This window comes from Triturus cristatus, chromosome 3_2, assembly GCF_964204655.1.
Source record: "Triturus cristatus chromosome 3_2, aTriCri1.1, whole genome shotgun sequence".
NCBI lineage: Eukaryota > Metazoa > Chordata > Amphibia > Caudata > Salamandridae > Triturus > Triturus cristatus.
Window position 1 is genome coordinate 819,776,708 of NC_140584.1, and position 17,446 is coordinate 819,794,153.

At 54.8% G+C, this 17,446-nt stretch overlaps 2 protein-coding genes across 3 annotated transcripts in view; one reads left to right on the top strand and one right to left on the bottom strand.

Moving 5' to 3' along the window:
• Positions 1–17,446, bottom strand: part of STRADB (STE20 related adaptor beta) — a 390,751-nt gene that overhangs the window by 168,449 nt on the left and 204,856 nt on the right. The window lies entirely within an intron of this gene.
• Positions 1–17,446, top strand: part of TRAK2 (trafficking kinesin protein 2) — a 376,229-nt gene that overhangs the window by 10,132 nt on the left and 348,651 nt on the right. The gene's annotated exons all lie outside the window — the stretch shown is intronic.

Genomic DNA, 17,446 nt, shown 5'->3' on the forward strand with positions numbered 1-17,446 from the left:
TCCCAGTTTGCGATCTCATCGGTGGGATGTGAAAGGATAAACGTCCGGCTCGGAGCTTTTTATGGTTTAACGGTGAGCTGCTGGATGCACTTCTCTCCATTGTCAGACTTTAGTATTCTATGGTTGTATTTGTATTGTAGTTATCAACTACATGAAATGGTTTAAACTTTATTTTTTGTGATATCAATCAATCAATCAAAGCATTTATATAGCGCACTACTCACCCAGAGGGTCTCAAGGCGCTAGGGGAGGGGGGTCCGCTACTGCTCGAACAGCCAGGTCTTGAGTTGCTTCCTGAAGGCGAGGTGGTCCTGGGTCAGGCGGAGGTGGGTCGGGAGGGAGTTCCACGTCCTGGCGGCGAGGAAGGAGAAAGACCGTCCCCCTGTGGTGGCTCTTCGGATGCGGGGGACAGTGGCGAGGGCATGGCCGGTCGATCGAAGCTGGCGTTTGGCAGCGTAGAAGTTGAGGCGGCTGAGGTATCCTGGGCCTTGGTTGTGTAGGGCTTTGTGTGCGTGGGTGAGGAGACGGAAGGTGATTCTCTTGGTGACCGGTAGCCAGTGCAGGTCTCTCAGGTGTCCGGAGATGTGGCTGCGACGGGGGATGTCCAGGATGAGTCGTGCTGAGGCGTTCTGGATCCGCTGAAGTCTTTTCTGGAGTTTGGCGGTGGTTCCGGCGTAGAGGGAGTTGCCGTAGTCCAGACGGCTGGTGACGAGGGCCTGGGTGACCGTCTTCTTGGTCTCGGTGGGGATCCACCGGAAGATCTTTCGTAGCATGCGCAGGATGTTGAAGCACGACGAGGAGACGGCGTTGACTTGTCTGGTCATGGAGAGGGTGGAGTCCAGGATGAAGCCCAGGTTGCGTGCGTGGTCTGTTAGTTTGGGTGCGCTGCCTAGGGCGGGGGGCCACCAGGAGTCGTCCCAGGCGCAGGGTGAGCATCCCAGGATGAGGACTTCCGTCTTGTCCGAGTTCAGTTTCAGGCGGCTGTTCTTCATCCATTCGGCTACCTCTTTCATCCCTTCGTGGAGGTTGGCTCTGGCGGTGGCGGGGTCGTTGGTGAGGGAGAGAATCAGCTGGGTGTCGTCGGCGTAGGAGATGATGTTGAGGTTGTGCTGGCGTGCGATGTCTGCGAGGGGGCTCATGTACACGTTGAAGAGGGTTGGACTGAGCGAGGAGCCTTGAGGAGCGCCGCAGATGACTTCGGTGGCTTCAGATCTGAACGGGGGGAGGCGGACTCTCTGTGTCCTTCCGGTGAGGAAGGAGATGATCCACTCCAGTGCCTTCTCCTGGATTCCGACGTTGCTGAGTCGCTGCACTAGTGTACGGTGGCAGACAGTGTTGAAGGCCGCGGAGAGGTCTAGGAGGATGAGGGCCGCTGTTTCTCCGTTGTCAAGCAGAGCTCGGATGTCATCGGTGGCTGCGATCAGGGCGGTCTCGGTGCTGTGGTTGGCCCGGAAGCCAGACTGCGAGAGGTCGAGGGATCCGTTCGTCTCGAGGAAGGCGGCCAGCTGCTTGTTGACGGTCTTCTCGATGACTTTTGCAGGAAACGGGAGCAGTGAGATGGGGCGGTAGTTCTTGAGGTCGGTGGGGTCGGCTGATGGCTTCTTTAGTAGAGCGCTGAGTTCAGCGTGCTTCCAGCTCTCCGGGAAGGTAGCGGTGTCGAAGGAGGTGTTGATGATGTCCCGCAGGTGGGGTGCGATGACAGCGTCGGCCTTGTTGAAGACGTGGTGAGGGCAGGGGTCGGTAGGAGATCCGGAGTGGATGGAGTTCATCGTGCGGACGGTGTCTTCGGTGCTGATCGGGGTCCAGGCACGGAGGGTGGTGGTGGGGGGCGGTGGTTCGGTCGTGGCGTGCGTCGGTTGAGTGCTGAAGCTGTTGTGTATGTCCTCGATCTTGTTGTGGAAGTAGGAGGCGAGGGAGTTGCAGAGGTCTTGTGAAGGGGTGATGTCGTTGTTACCGGCGTTGGGGTTGGAGAGCTCTTTGACGATGTTGAAGAGTTCCTTGCTGTTGTGTGCGTTGTTGTCCAGTCGTTCCTTGAATGCGGTTTTCTTGGTGGCGTGGATGAGTTGGTGGTGTTTTCGGGTGGCGAGCTTGAGGGCAGTCATGTTGTCCGGTGTTGGGTCTCTGCGCCAGGTTCTCTCGAGGGCTCGGCAGTTCTTCTTGGAGCTCTTGAGTTCGTCGGTGAACCATGGGGCTTTCTTGCTACCGGGTCTGCTAGTCGGGGTCTTCAGAGGGGCGAGGTCGTCTGCGCAGTCGCTGATCCACTTCGTGAGGTTGGTGGCCGCTTGGCTGGGGTTCGTTGCGCTGGTGGGTGGGTTCTTGATCAGGGCGGTCGCGAGCTGGTCGGCTGTGATCTTGTTCCAGCTTCTGCGTGCAACCTGTTGCTGGTGGTGGTGGATCGTGGTCCTTCTGAAGCTGAAGTGGATGCAGCTGTGGTCCGTCCAGTGGAGTCCGGTGGCGTGGCTGAAAGCGATGTCCTTGCTGGATGAGAAGACTGGGTCGAGTGTGTGTCCGGCGTAGTGGGTGGGGGTGGTGACCAGCTGCTTGAGTCCGAGATTGTCCAGCAGGGTGGTGGTGTTGCGGTCGTTGTTGTTCTCCAGGTGGAAGTTGAGGTCCCCGAGGAGGATGTAGTCAGCGGGGGGGAGGGCGTGCGGGCTGATGAAGTCGGCGATGTCTTCGCTGAATTGTGTGCGTGGTCCCGGGGGTCTGTAGATGAGGGTGCCTCTGAGGGTGGTCTTGGGGTTGATGTGGACCTGGAAGTGCAGGTGCTCGGCGGGTGCGAGGGTGTCGTCGGTGTTGGTCGTGATGCGGATGGTGTTCCTGTGGATGATGGCGATGCCTCCTCCGGTGTGGTTGATGCGGTCCCTTCGGATGATCTTGTAGCCGTCTGGGATGGCGATGGCAATGTCGGGCGTTGAGGAGGCGTTCATCCAGGTTTCCGTGAGGAAGGCGACGTCTGGGGCTGTGGTGTCGAGCAGGTTCCAGAGCTCGACGGCGTGTCTGTGGACGGAGCGGGTGTTGAGCAGGATGCATTTCAGGTGACTGCTGCTGTTGCTCGTCTTGGTCTTGGTTGGTGCTGGAGTAGTGCAGGTCCGGATGCAGGTGAACTTGCAGGAGTTGCAGCAGAAGGGTGCGTCTCGGGGTGGCTCGGTAGCATCCTGGGCTTCGGCCGGCGTTGAGTGCGTTGAGGGTGGCGGCGTCGTACGTCCGGCGGGTGGGCTGGGGTCGGCGGGGGCCAGGGGTCCTGGCGCTGGGCGCGGTCCAGGCACAGACGGGCGTAGACGGGCTTACCTTTGGCGCACCTTCGGCGCTCAATTGGTGCTCCCGGTGCGCACGTCCGCTGCGCGGTCGCTCTGGGGACGTCATAAGAAGGGAGCCGGTCGGGAGGGTCTGCGGGGAGGCGGGAGCGCGAGCCAATCGGCTGGCGGGGGGGCGGGGCCACGGGCTGGGGCGGCGGGAAAGCTGGAGCGGGCTTGGCGGCCCTCGGGTGGCTGGGGCTGCGGGAGGCTGGTGTGGGCTCGGCGGTCCTCGGGTGGCTGGGGCTGCGGGAGCAGGCACAGGCGCGTGGGGGTGACCAGGCCGGAAGGCGCAGTGGTCACTCCCTGGTTCTGGTCAGGCTCCCCTTAAGAAGGGAGCCGGTCGGGAGGGTCTGCGGGGAGGCGGGAGCGCGAGCCAATCGGCTGGCGGGGGGGCGGGGCCACGGGCTGGGGCGGCGGGAAAGCTGGAGCGGGCTTGGCGGCCCTCGGGTGGCTGGGGCTGCGGGAGGCTGGTGTGGGCTCGGCGGTCCTCGGGTGGCTGGGGCTGCGGGAGCAGGCACAGGCGCGTGGGGGTGACCAGGCCGGAAGGCGCAGTGGTCACTCCCTGGTTCTGGTCAGGCTCCCCTTAAGAAGGGAGCCGGTCGGGAGGGTCTGCGGGGAGGCGGGAGCGCGAGCCAATCGGCTGGCGGGGGGGCAGGGCCACGGGCTGGGGCGGCGGGAAAGCTGGAGCGGGCTTGGCGGCCCTCGGGTGGCTGGGGCTGCGGGAGGCTGGTGTGGGCTCAGCGGCCCTCGGGTGGCTGGGGCTGCGGGAGCAGGCACAGGCACAGGAGCGTGGGGGTGACCAGGCCGGAAGTAAGAAATTGCCAGTGTCTGTATAGAGATTTATTTTTCTTTGGTTAATTTGATTGTTCTTGGAAAATGTGTTTTATTGTTGTAGTATTTTATGTAATTTTTCATATCCCTACCGTGGCCTAAAATATCCCCGATATTTCATTGGGTTCCTGGACGCCCTTCAGGTGTATGGTTGAAAGGGGGGAGTCTGTTGCTGAGAATGGAGGACTAATGGTCATGTTTGCAAGGGACTATGTTATTTGTAGTACCAGGAACAAGTTTTGTATTTCCTCCTGGTGGCAGTCGCCATAAGAAGGCATTTTTTAAAGTGTTGCCAATCTTACTTGCAAGGAGATCTAACCTCTAATCCAGAAATCTACAATTGAACATGTTTAGGTCTCTGCTCGAAGGCTGCGCTTGCGCAGTCTCGATCCGAGATTTAATGACTTGGAGAAGAGGGGCTTGAACCCGCCCCTCTTCTCCCCTGTTCTCCATTGGCTGGCCTCTTGAATGCTGGCCAGCCATTGGAGAAGAGGTCCGTCACTCTGAACAGGCCCCGTCCTTTTCGGATTCGGGGGCGTGTTTTTTTCAAGAAGTCTAATTATCTCCTCCAGCCAATGGCAAGAGGAGAGTAAAGGAAAACACGCCCCCGAATTCGAAACCGCCACTGCGTTTCTCCGAGGCATTTCTGCTTCGCCTCGGAGAAAGGCAGTGGTGTGCTTGTTCCCTCTTGTCTTGGTTTCCTTCTCAAACCCCCCAGAAGTTGGCCGCCTCGGTGTTTAGAAGCTGCCTGCGGGGTCCAGGTGGGGAATTACAGCCCCCAAAAAAATTCAAGACCTGCAACGTTTCCGTTTTTAAAAATATTATTCTGCTGTTATCGGGTGTTCCGTTTCCTTCGTAGCCATTGGCTCGCTTACGCTCTCCGATTTAAAATGAAAACCAGTTTTTCTCGTGCAGAGTTGAGCCCTCGGTACACGTCCCAGCCCCTGGTTCCTTCAACGCCTTTGTATTGATTCCCTGCAGCCGGGCGCAGCAACAACACCACACGGTGGCTATCTTGTGAGGAGACTGGGTGGAGCGAGAGCGCCCGGGGGAGAAGGAATGCCGTTGTTTTAGTGCTTTCTTGTCCAGCAAAATGCGACCTTACCGGCGTGAGCACCATTCAGAGGGGGCACCATTGCCAATAATTCCTCGCCTCGGAGAAAGGCGGCGGTGTTCGGCTGCTGCTCTTGTCTCCTCCCCCCGTGTTGTTATGAATACTATTTACATTGTATAGTAGTTCCTTGCACTTGGAGATTGATCTATTCGATACTTGTGCATTTCTCATTTTAATATGATTCAATTTCTGTTTTGTGTCCACTTATCACTCTCTTACTAACCATCACGCACAAGATGTGTTTCTAGTTATATTTTGTATATGGGCACAATTTTTGGCTCATTGCATACTTATTCACTCACTATTCTGACCTCTTGGCTACACCTGTAACTAGGATTAGTTAGTTTATTTTTGCTTTGACTAGTCCATTTCAAGATGGCGGCCGTTTGTGAATATGTGCCAGGGACCGCCTTTTTTTCCAATGTACGTTTGCATACTTGGATTCGGTCTTTTTGGGGTTTCATGATTATATTGGATCCATATTAGGACCCACACGAGTTACAGTGTTTATTCAGTATGTTCATTTTTTATTGAGATCTGGGAAATTCTACATTATCGGCATTAGTATGTGTCTTTCAACCGGCAACCTGGGAATTATCAGTAATAGCTCATAACCTCTCTCCCCTATAAGATGGCGCCTTTTTTGGTTACACTAGTCCGCCTTTTATTTCCATTTTTTGGTCGCATGCGCACTTGCAACCACGTGACTGTCGTGGTTTGTTCTGCCTATTTCAAGCTAGCGTGTTTGACCCCAACTACAGTTTACTGGCGAGCGTTATCACGCACGGTGACTTCTATGACACCTTGGGAATTTATGAGGTGAGTCCTTGGGCGTCTTCATATGTACACAACATTTGATACGTTTTATATACGGGGTCTCGTTTGTCTACTGATGATATAATTTATAAATTTGCAGGACTTGACGCATCATGATCGGGATGTTTGTTTTCCGACCTTACTTCTGGTCATTATACACTTGCCCGTTATAGGAGGTGAGTGTTACGAGGCATGCCAGTTGACTTGTGTATACATTGAATAGCATAGGTATACACTAGACATTAGGCTGTGTTTATTTCATGTTGTGCACTGTTTCCCTGCAGTTTGCTCCATTTTGAGTTATATGTTTGGCACACATCAATCGCATTAGTGATCATTGCTCAGTGTAACTTTAATAATATTTCGGGTGAGTTACACTATTCACGGAGAGTAGTCTAGCTTCGCATGCTCATTATCTGACACACTCTTGCATAGCTTTACTTATTGCTGACACTCTCACAGTATGCTTGAAACTTGTAGTTTCTTTATATGAGAAGCAGAAGGACGAGCAGCAATACAAAGGACAGGATAAGGGTTCCTGTGTTCGCTGACCAATCGCCCCCACTATGGCCACCTCAGAAACCTTTCAGATAATCTGTCAATTTTTATTAGTCATTTATTTTTTAAATGCTTAATTTTTAGTGATAAATGCAAAGATCTAGAAACAACGGTGCCACTTCTGTTTTGGCTCCCAAGATCAATGTGTATGTGTGTGGTTCTGTATGTGTGTGTGTGGTTCTGTATGTGTGTGTGTGGTTCTGTATGTGTGTGTGGTTCTGTATGTGTGTGTGTGGTTCTGTATGTGTGTGTGTGGTTCTGTATGTGTGTGTGGTTCTGTATGTGTGTGTGGTTCTGTATGTGTGGCTCTGTGTGTGTGTGTGGGAGGCTTTATGTGTGTGGCTCTGTGTGGGTGGCTTTTTTTGTAGGTGGCTCTATGCGTGGGTGGCTCTGTCTGTGTGTGGGTAAGTGGCTCTGTGTGGGTGGCTCTATTTGTGTGTGGGTTGCTCTATGTGAATAGCTCTGTGTAGGTGGCTCTGTGTGTGTGGGTGGCTTTGTGTGTGTGGCTCTGTGTGGGTGAAAATGCAATAGGTCTCGCATTTGAGAGAGATTAAGCTATTGACATTGTAAATAACAATGCCGTTTCTTTAAATGTTTTAAAAACAAAAACATAAACAAAAATAATGTCATGAGCAATGCCAATAGCTCTAACTTTAACAATGCCGAGACCATTGCATTGTAAATGCTTGTTTTTTAATCCTCTGCAAATTATGTACTCTCCCTGTGCCTCGGTTCTATCACCTTCCAACAATGGAAACGCAGAGAATCAGTTTAGGCAATTTTTAAACACCGAACATTTAGCATTTAAATGCATGTTGCTTTCTTATGCCGTTTCGACTCCACTGTCATAGGAGTCGAGGTTTGGTAAATAAAAGCAACTTTCCAACACCTCTTTATGACGTGCTGATTGGAAAATAATAATCCACATGAAACAATGTCAATCTGAACGGATAAGCACATTTTCAGGCTTTGCTGCCTATGTTGCGTGCAGGTGACCACGTCCATGGGGAATAGGAGTGAGGGGGGGGGGGGGGGAGGGAAGTTGACGATTTTCTTTTATAAAACATCTACTTGTCCTAGGAACGGCATGCTTCAAAAATCTACTTGGGCTGTAAAATAAAATCCACTTGTCCCCTTTGGTTCCAGTAATGTGACAAATTGCTCCAGCTTTATTATTATGTAGACTTTAAATATGTAATCTCTGATGTTATCAGTGCTTTGATCAGGGTTTGAAAGATAAGCTCTGATTTTGCTATCACAAATTTACATACAAGGATTGAAGCAGGATGGTGTAGTTCCAGGGTTGGAATACCTTATAAGTGTGTACATCCACAAACTTACATATTTAAGGGTATTCTCCAACTCTCTCCATACTGGAAAAGGTTGGAAATGACTCCTGTCAAGGGCAGGAATAAAACATTTTCCATGGTGGGAAAAAGGGGGTGTAGGGAAATTGAATGAGCAATCACTCAGCAGATTTTTAAATAAGCAAATAAATGTTTGTTTATTCACCTATTCAAAAATGAAATTCACAAAAGTTTGTTGGGAGTACTGTTTCCAGGCTTGGCTCTGTAGACTCTTGTGATTTCCGAAAATTTGTAAAGCTGCACCAATGCTAGGATGTGTACCTTTGTTTGCACATTTGTAATTCTTTTTTTTTTTTACTAAAAAGAAATCAAGGCCCTACTTTAGTTTCTTTTTTCCATAAGGTACCTACATGAGTTTTACACCGAATCTCTATTATTCATCTTTTTTTCTTTTTAATTGGTATGCGTCAAACATGTTTTAGTAAATGGTCTCTCAGACAAGTTATATTTAAAGTTGTACAATATTTCCGCGAAATAATTTTTTCATGGTGCATATTTTTTCTGTACGTTTTAGTTTGACAACAACCAATCTTGCTTTTATGCTCCCGAATGTATTTTGTATAGAGTTAGGGATCATTCTAGCAGCATCATAATTTATAAATCTTCTCAATTTTTACATCGTGCGCACAAGTGTTCAGATTTTTATACTGGAACCACTGTCATTAACGCAATCTGAGTTTACAGCATTTTCTTTTTTTTTTGATAAATAAGTTTTATTGGAGATTTTGAAAACACAGCAAAAGAAAACATTGCGCCTGACAAACCACCACTGTACAATCACACAGAGTGAGATCCCTTCCCCCTCCTCCCCGCCCGAAGCCCCGTCCCCCGCCCCTACCCCCCCAAAGCACCCAATCAAAGTACATTGCCCAACCATTTCCCCCATACCCTACGATATTTCTTGGGGCAGCCCCTCGCCTGATAGAGAGTTCGTTCCTGGGCCGCACACCAGTCCACACCAGCACTCCATTTAGCCAAAGTAGGCGGTCGTGGGTGTTTCCATGCCGCTGCAATGTCTCTTTTTGCCACCATAAACGCTGTCATAAGAAACAGCTTCTCTGCGCGGGTGCCATGTAGACCATCTGTGATGCCCAGCAGGGCGTGTCTAGGGTTGTGTGGTACCTCCCAGCCCAACACCTCCGTGAGGTCAGCTTCTATGCCCCTCCAGTAATCTCCTAGGTCCGGACAGGACCACACCATATGGATAAAGTCGGCCGGGTCAAAGCCACAGCGGGGGCAAGATGCGTCAGCAGAGAGGCCCGCGCGGTGTAGACGCGCCGGTGTGAGGTATGCAGTGTGGAGATAGTATATTTGAACCAGCCGCAACTTGGCGGAGGCCGTCACCAGCCGGGGGCCATAAGGGCGTCCCTCCAATCCACCTCATCCAAGGGTCCCACCCAACCCTCCCATCTCTCCCTCAGGCCGTCCTGAACCGCGGGGGTATTGTTAATAAGAGAGCGGTGTATACGGGAAATACCCCCCCTCCCCAGGTTACCCAGCAAGACCTGAGCTTCCGGGGGACTGTGGTCTGGCAATCGACCATCTAGAGGAGTATAGGTGCGTATGGCATGGCGCAGCTGGAGATACTTATAAAATTGTGACGAGTGAAGGGAGAAGCGTTCCTGCAGCTCTGCGTATGAGCACATGCGCCCCCCCCGCCAGACGTCTCCCAGCTGGGAGATGCCGAGCAGGTCCCATGACCGAAAGCCCTCCAAGGCAGTAACGTCCCGCAACAGCGCCCCGTGCCAAAGGGGAGTGGCGCGAGTCAGCCGTCCTGTTCACCGGGTATGGCGAAGCGCCGCTCGCCAGGCCAAGAAGACCGCCCTAGTGATTCCGGGGCAGGAAGCGGGGATGGGAGCTCCGTATAGGCGACCCAAAATGCAGGGGAAACCCAAATCGGCTAGTTCCACCCTGTAGGCCGGGTCGGACCATCCCCCGCCGAACCAATCTTGAATGACGAGAAGGCGAGTGGCCAAATAGTAGAGGTAGAGGTTGGTCATACCGAACCCTCCATCAAAGGTGGGTAGACGACACGTCGACAAAGCCAGCCGTGGCCTCCCACCGCCCCAGAGGAATCGAGTCTCCAACCCGTCCATCTCGCGGAACCAAGGCCTCGGAAAGGACACGGGGGTATTTTGTAATACGTAGAGGAACCGGGGGAGGATCATCATTTTGTAGAGTGCCACCCTCCCCAGCGGGTTGAGTGGGAGCGGTTGCCAGCGCGCCAGGTCAGCCTTTACCTTTTTGACCAGGGGAGCCACGTTAAGGGTCCTGCTCAATTCCGGGAGCAGGGAGACCCAGATACCCAGGTATTTAAACGACAGCCGGCGGAGGGGAATCCTGTCCTGCCAGTCAAAGCATTCCCGAGAGGGGTGCAGAGGCACAAGGACCGATTTATGCGGGTTTAAATAGAGGCCAGACGCACGGCCAAAAAGGCCCAAGAGATGTAGGGCACGGGGACCAGATCGCGCCGGGTCGCCAAGGTACAACAACACGTCGTCTGCATAAAGGGCTATCCTGTCGGGCGCAAGGCCCGCCACTCCCAGCCCCGAAGAAGAGGGTCCGCGCGGACGAGGGCAGCAAGGGGTTCCCTGGCAAGGGCAAAGAGGAGAGGCGACAGTGGGCACCCCTGCCGCGTCCCCCGGCCGATCCGAAACGGCTTCGACAACGCCCCGTTAACTAGCACTCGGGCACGAGGACGCGCGTAGAGGACCCGCACCATTCCGACAAATTTGGGGCCGAAACCCATATGAGTCAGGACCTCAAATAGCTAGGGCCACCCAACCGAATCAAACGCCTTCTCGAAGTCGGCGAGTAGGAGCGTGAGATATGGGGATATGCGGTGATGATGAGCCAGGGCCACGTGAAGTCGACGGAGGCAGTGGCGGGTACCGCGGTCCGGCGTGAAGCCACATTGGTCCGGATGGACCAGGATGGACCGAAAGGGCCGAAGCCTCTGCGCCAGGACCGCCGCGTAGAGTTTGATATCTGTATTGATGAGGGAGATCGGCCGGTAAGCTGACCTGTCACAAGAGGGCGGCGCGGACTTGGGCAGAACCACAATCGTGGCCACATCGGCCTCAGGGCGGAAGGAGCCGCGTTCAACCGCCTCAGCATAAAGGGCGCTCAACCGAGGGGTCAGAAGGTCCTTATAGGCGGCGTAAAACTTTTGCGGGAATCCGTCCGGTCCTGGGGTCTTCCACGCCGACGTGCGCCCGATCGCCTCCCCAATCTCCTCCAGAGAGATGGGCACCTCCAGACTCTCCCAGTCACTGGACCGAAGACAAGGAAGTTTTAAATTGTGAGCTGCAAGCAGCGAAGCTAGGGATAAGTCCGACGCCCGGGCCCGGTACAGCCGAGCATAGTATTGAGCGAAGGCATTGGCCATGGCCACGGAGGTGGACTGAAGCTGGCCGTTTGAGTCGGTGACCGCCGGGATGATGCGTGACGCCCCGGGGTAGGTGACCAGCCGGTGCAGCAGAGCCCCATTCTTGTCACCCCACCCGTAGACCCTCGCCACCGAGGACTGCCAAAGAAGCTTTGCCGCATCCATTGACCGCTGGCGAATCTCTTCCCGCAGAAGCCGCAGCTGACGATCCACGGCCGGACCCCCATCCGCGGATGGAGATTGTTCCAGACGTAACGCCCGGGCCTCGCAGGCAGTGAGTTGCTGAAGCTGCGCCTGGCGGTGCCGCACCACCAACGCCTTGGCGGCCCCCCTAATGGTGGCCTTACCCGCCTCCCAGAGGGTGCCCGCCGAGGAGACTGACCCATCGTTGTCACCAAAGTACTGCGCCAGCGCGGACCCTACTTCCTTACAGAGTCTTTTATCCCGGAGAAACCAGGCGTTGAAGCGCCACATCTGACGGGCCCCTTGGGGCGGGGGCCCCAGACCCAGGAGGACAGGGGAATGATCGGAGATCCCTCTGGGGAGAATGCGAACATCTTGGATGCCCGCACATTCGGTGGATGGGACAAGGATTGCGTCAATCCGCGCATGAGTATGGTGGGCGGCCGAAGTGTGGGTGTATTGCCGCGCGCGCGGATGCCAGACACGCCAGGCGTCACACAAGCCCTGGGCCTCCGCCCACCCCACCAGCTGTTTAGCCCGTGCGGCGCGGGGCGTCGAGACCGGGCCCGAAGAGTCGAGCAGCGGGGCAGAGACAGCGTTGAAGTCCCCACCCAGAACAACAGCACCCGGCGGGAGAGCGGCCAGCAGGGACGCGGCATGGGATAATGCTTGGGCCAGCCCAGTGGGCGGTGCGTATAGCGGCAGAAAAGTAAGTGGCCGACCTTCCAGCGTGCCACTGACAGCGATCCCCATCCCCTGGGGGTCACGGGCCACCCGGGTAAAGACAAAGGGAACAGAACGGCGCAGCAGGACGGCGACCCCCCCCGAGATCCGCGAGAGAATCCCGAGTGCCACACCCGGTCGTACCCGTATCTGGCCAGGAAGGGACACCTCTCGCCCAGTAGGTGGGTCTCCTGAAGAAGAAGTACGTCGATCTCGTTGCGTTGAGCATATTTAAGGACTGCAGTGCGCTTGAGTCTATCCAGCAGACCATTCACGTTCCATGACAAAATGCGCATATGAGCCTTGGAGGGGAGATCAGCCATGGGAGCGATGGGAGCGGAGCACGCCAGAGAGGAAGCGGCCAGAAGAAGCCAGGACCACGGGTCCTGCACCAGGGAGGGGCAATGGACTGCGCATGAGGGCAAGCGGCGGCGGGGCCCGCACGGGTGAGCGCAGGGAGGGGCACAGCAGTGTATTGAGTGTGGTGCAGTAACAGACGCCCAAATAAAACCAAATCCAACCCAAACAAAGCAATTCCCCAAGAGAAAACGGCCAACAGGCCTCCAACCCCAGACCCCCACCCCCCACCCTACACTTCAAAACGGAAGTATCTGTCGCCCGAACATACCAACAGTCACAAGACCCCAAGCCTAGATGCTCAGGTGTAAAGAGCGTAGTGGACCCCTCCAGAAGTACGGATTTCAGTGATGCGTCCTAGGTATTTGCGAGAAAGCGTAGGAGTGCAGAGCCCCCTCCTCCCTTCCCTCAAATAAGGTTGTCACCTCTCCCCGTGGAAACTTGGATCAGACAACAAGTTACATGGCGGGACTACGAGAGAGGTCAGACAAGTCAGACTGTATAGTGAGGGGGGCGGGAGATCCCCCCCCGGCCTGGGTGACAGGCAGCGCCGGGGTCCCCCAGCCACATGAGACGATGCCCCAGAGGAGGCCGAGGAGTCTCTCACACGTCTCTCGGGAGCATTGGCAGACCGGGTCCGGGTCGTCGCCCCTCCGCGGCGCAGCCGGGATTGCGTGCGTTTCCTGCGCCGTGGTCGTCGGGCGCCAAGTACCTCCCCGCCCCGGGCCCCCGCAGTGGACGATATCGCCGCGGTTTGGCGCAGAGGCTTTTCCTCCGTGAGCCAGGTCCAGGCTGCCCGTGGGGTATCAAAGAACCGAGTCTTGTCCTGGAAGACAACACGAAGGCGGGCCGGGAACTGGAGCTGGTACTGAAGACCCAGGGAGCGCAGCTTTTGCTTCACCTCTGTGTAGGAGCGGCGCTGCTCCTGGACCTCCCGGGTGTAGTCTGGAAAGACCATAACGGTGTGGTTGTTAAAAGTCAAGGGGCCACGCACTCGCGCATCCCTCAGGATAGCGTCTCTGTCCCTAAAGTTGAGGACCCGCAGGATAAACGGGCGCGGGGGAGCCCCGACAGGAGGCTTGGCCGCCAGAGACCGGTGCGCCCTCTCCATCACAAACCAGGTCGACAACCCGGTCTCCGGCATCCAGGACTTGAACCATTGCTCGAGGAAGTCGTCGGCGCGGCCAGATTCCACTCCCTCCGGAAAGCCCACCAGGCGAAGGTTGTTGCGACGGGCACGATTTTTGGCATCCTCTGCCCGCCTGTGCAGTTCTTTAGAATGGGTTGTGAGTTCTCTGACCTGGTCTTGCAGCAGGTGAATGTCGTCCTCCGCCGTGGATATCCGGGACTCTGCCTCCGTAATGCGGGCCGTGGCGTTGCGGAGATCCTGCCGCAGGAGCGCAACATCGACCTTCACCTCTCCAACCATCCCCTCCAGGGAGGTACGGGAGGCATCAATGGCCTGAAGGATGACGGCCAAGTCTTTGTTCGGGGCCGGAGCCCCTCCCCCACCCGGAGGGTCCGAGCTGGCAAACTGGTCGATCCTCGTCTGATGGGACGTGCCCGGCAGCTTGGGGCCTTTCTCCTTGCCCATGGCGGACCGAGGGAATATAGGCCCGATCCGTGAGGGGGCCCCGGAGGGCAGCCGGCGACTCCCGCTCTGCGGACGGTGCACTTCCCCGCACCAGGTCAACAAGGGATGAGGTCGAGGATAAGGGCACGGGCACCACCCAGCCGCTTCGTCGGGACCGGACCAGGGCGCCGTCACCAGGGCGGGAGCCTCAAGCTAGAACGTCCACCCAGCATCCAACGATTGGCCGCGGGGGGGCCACTGAGGCGTCGTCCGGCCAGGACAGCAGGTGACTCCAGGGCCGACAGCCCAGCCCCCTCCCAGATCCGGGGGCAAGATGCGGCACCGGAGAGCGGGCGCGACGGGGGGGGTTCCCTCTCCCCGCCGGCAATGGTCCCAGGGCAGTGACTCAGGGCCGCGGGGGGTCACCACAGCAGTCCGCACAGGTTGGCGCCAAAAAGAGATGTGTTCCAAGCGCTGCACCCCCCGATCACCCCACCGGGAGTCCGCCAGGAGAAAGCAACAGGGGGGGTCAACAGGGGGGGTTCCCACGCAGGCAGCCACAACGCGACAGCTCCGTCCCACCAGCCTGGGTCTCTCCGCGCGGGCCGGCCTGCCCGCCGACAGGGGCCTCGCCACCCCCAGCTTCACCCGTCCCAGCTCACCTCGAAGTCACCGCCATCTGGGGCCCGGATCACAGCTCCTCCGGGCGTGGGGCAGCCAACGACAGCTCCTCTCTCCCGTGTCACCCCCGGACTCCGGCAGTCAGGGACTCAGCAAGAGGGCACAGCGGGGCGGTCAGGGCGGTCCACCTCCCAGGAGGTGACAGCAGGGCCAAGCGGCCGGAGAGAACGGGGACAAGCAGGCACTGACCCCCAGACGGCCCAGCGCCGCCGAGGCGAATGCGGGTCAACCTCCCCGCCGAATAGAGCCCCTCCTCCGCCAGGCGAGCGCCGGTAATCCTCAGCATGGGCAGAGCAGCCAGCGACAAGCGTGGGGCCCGCGCCCCTCGTGGTGCGCCGGGGCCTCACGTAGCGGACAGCGCCGCACACAGAAGCGGAGGGACGCAGTCAGGCTCCGGCGCGGCTCACGGGCCGTCTAACTCCACCGCGGGGGTGCCGGATCCGGTGAAACTCGGGCTGAGGGTAGGGCTTCGGTTTCCCCACCCGTGCCGGTCTGCAGATGGGACCTAGGACGGCATCCACGGGTAAGGATCAGCGCTGAGGGGTCCGGCAGCCGAGAGCCTCACTCTGTTGCGGCCATCTTGGCCAGCGCCACCTAGCGCTCACCCCACAGCATTTTCTTAGAGTGCTTGTGCTAATAGCAAAGGTTTTAATATTCATGAATCATTTCTACAAGTTTGACCAACTTGCACATATAGAGTAAAATCTCGTCTTTAGTGGCTGGCAGACAGTCATGTTACACCAATCCATACTGTACACTTGCAGATAAAGTGTTTATGCTGCAAGGGGTTAGGCATATTATCCAGTGGAAAACTTAAAGATAAAAACTTTTTGTCGTTGACCCAAAACAATATGTTATGGGCATTGGGCTTCAGGAATTCCACATGCCTACACACTGTCTCTTTTTTTTTTTTTGCTGAGATAGGTGAGAGAAACTATTCTCAGATGCTGATGATCCACCACACTTTTGATTGACCCTATCAGCAAGTTGTGTGTGAGAACTCTGCAGTAGAATTTTTTTTTAAAAAGTGAACGGGTTTCACTTTGTGTCCCATTTTGGTTATGCTTTTGTTGGTACTTGAGGATTAAAAGGGACATTTATGTGACTTCTCAGAATGTTGCGCATGTTTTTGCTAATTTTATTATGGTGTGACTAGCGTCGGGGCTATACTAGCCTCAATGTGAAATAGCAAAGTCTCTGCTCAGTGCAGTGTAATCCTCTTTGTAAGCAACACAAAAAGATGATGGGTGGAATGCTGAGGATTGTCAAACATTCACTCCCAGTCACAGATCTGGGTTAAAGCCATCATTTCTTTGTTCACCAAGTCACCCCAGTTTGGGCCCAGCCATATGCAAATCAGTCTTGACCCTGCTCCCCATGGGACCTGTCCAGCCGAACTTCCAGGCCAGGCACTCCCAAGAACGGACAACAAGCATTCCGGACTGGTTACTGGGTATCCCCCCTCAGCAGCCAGGCTAGCTTGAATCCAATGGCACAGTGAGCATTGGACCCTCGTCTGGGCATACCTTTCCCTCTTAGGGTGACTATAGCAACACAAAAAGATGATGGACGGAATGAGGAACATTATCAAACATTCACCCCTCAGCCACAGATGTGGGTTACACCCATTATTTTTTTGCTCACCATGACACCCCAGTTTGGATCCAGCCATATGCAAATCAGTCTTGACCCCACTCTTCATGGGAACCCCGCTCTTCATGGGAACAGTCCAGCCCAAACTGCTAGGCAAGGTCCTCCGTGGACCAGGCAAGAAGCATCCTGGGTCTGGTTTCGGGGTATCACCCTTCATCAGCCAGGCTAACTTAAATCCAGTGGCATAGCAAGCACAGGACCCATGTCTTGTCATACCCGTCCCACTTAGGACACCAAATGCAAAAAGAGCAAACAATGGACGAAATGCTGAACTATGTCAAACAAACTGATACTCCGAAACATATATACTATTACTGTGAGCACAGCTGTAGTTTCTGCTCCTTATAAATGGTAATCTATTTCATATACTTTTTTTTTATTTTTTTTATTTTTTATTTTAGCTTTTCACTGCTCTCGTGGAAAGGAAGACTTGGCTTTCGAGGGATCGAACACTCATTTTTTTGTTCTTAGATCTGTACCGTTGATCCAAAAATATATTTCAGATTTCTCAATTGTAGGGATTCATTTGTAATTTTACATTTTAAGTAGTCAAATTAGTCAATGAGCAAGCCATTTAAGTGTCAGCTTTCAGAGCACCACAAGGTTGTTCCCTTTCACACCAATCCGATGCTTTTCCTCTTTGTTGATAGTTTTATAACTGTCCTGACTTTTACTTGTCATTCTTATGGTACAAAATGCAGGCAAATCCAACATGCATACATCTGGTGCCTTATTTAAATTCTCAAACGTCTCCTTCCTTGCATTAGCCTGTATAATGGAACTAACATTGCAGTAGTTGAATTCTTGTAGCCTCTCATGCTTTTTCTATTTCCATAGTACTCTTTCCAAGCTTGTTCTTGCCACCCTCCAATGGCCTCTAGTTTCAGCTTGGTATTTCAGATCAGC